The sequence below is a fragment of the Apium graveolens genome, chromosome 2 (assembly GCF_009905375.1).
Source record: "Apium graveolens cultivar Ventura chromosome 2, ASM990537v1, whole genome shotgun sequence".
Lineage (NCBI taxonomy): Eukaryota > Viridiplantae > Streptophyta > Magnoliopsida > Apiales > Apiaceae > Apium > Apium graveolens.
The window spans coordinates 231850692-231852092 of NC_133648.1; positions in this window are offsets into that span (position 1 = coordinate 231850692).

Genomic DNA, 1401 nt, shown 5'->3' on the forward strand with positions numbered 1-1401 from the left:
CGAGGGCTTCTAATATTTCTTTATTTTCTTTTATTACTATTTCCTTTTCCTCATTATCTGATTCCTCTAAGTAATTTAATCCTTCTTCTCCTAGATTACTATCTGATTTACTTGTATTACTGCTCTCATCTTGTTCTTTGTTCGTTTCTGAATTACTATCGTCAGACTTAATAATTTCCTTTTCTTTTAATTCTATTTTTAATTGATTAATCTCATTTTTTAAATTATCTATTTCTTTTAATACATTTATTACTTCTAACTTTGTTTCTTTTAATTCTTTCTTTTGGGTTTAATATTTTTTTTTATAAAATTTATATTTATTTAACCATTCTATATTAGTTTTAGTTTTTAATTTAGCATTTTCTTTTCTTAATTCTTTTAGTTCATCTTCTCTTATTTCTTGTTTTATAGGTTCATATTTTTGTCTTTCTTTTTCCAGTAACTCTTTTCCATGTTTTTTAAGAAATGTTATAGCACTATGTTCTGTTATAGACATTTTCCTAGAATTTTCCTGATTTATGAAGCTCTGCTAAACTATTTATTGTTCTTTTAACCCCTATAGTTATTTTCGGTTTTGATTTGCGTATATCCATTAATATAGGTTCTTTAGTTCTTCCTATTACTGTTATAGGTACTAGTTCTGGTTCTTCTGTTTCGTCTTTAATTATTTTCTTTTCTTTATTTTGTTCTAAACTATTTTGTATAATAGTTAACTTATCTAATATTTGTTTAAAGATTGGGATTTCTGATATATTCCATAACGCTGTTATTTCTTCCTTAATTATCTTTCTACTAATTTCTTGATTTTCTTCCATCTTTTTTAATATAGCGTTTAAACTTTCCTTTATAAATATTTCGTTCCAAATATCTTTTATTTGGTTTTCAGTATTATTCATATTTATAGACTCGTTTTCTCCATTCTCCTTTAATTATCCATATTTTTCTTTTCTTACCTTTTATTTTCTCTAATTCTTTTACTTCTTCCTCTAGTTTTTCTTTTTCTTTTAAGTATTGTAGTTCTTTTTCTTGAGACATAATTAATGTTTCTTTTATTATCCTATTAATAGTTTCTATTTCATCTTTCTTTTCATTTATTTCCTTTTCAGGGTTCATATTCTGTCTATAAATCTTAATTTATTCTGATCATTTATTTCTATTCCTTCATTGGTTATATTATATTTTATTTCATTTAAGAAATCCATTCCTAATAATAGTTGATAACTAACGTCATTTTCTATTAATCCTAGGCTTATATTATATTCTAAGTCTAAAATTTTTAATCTTAATTTTATACCTTTTGTTATTATTGTTTCTCTCGAATTATTTGGTTCAGTTATTATTTGAGGTTCTATTTCCTCACATTTGTTTGAGTCAACTTCAGTTATATGTATTTGACTTTTT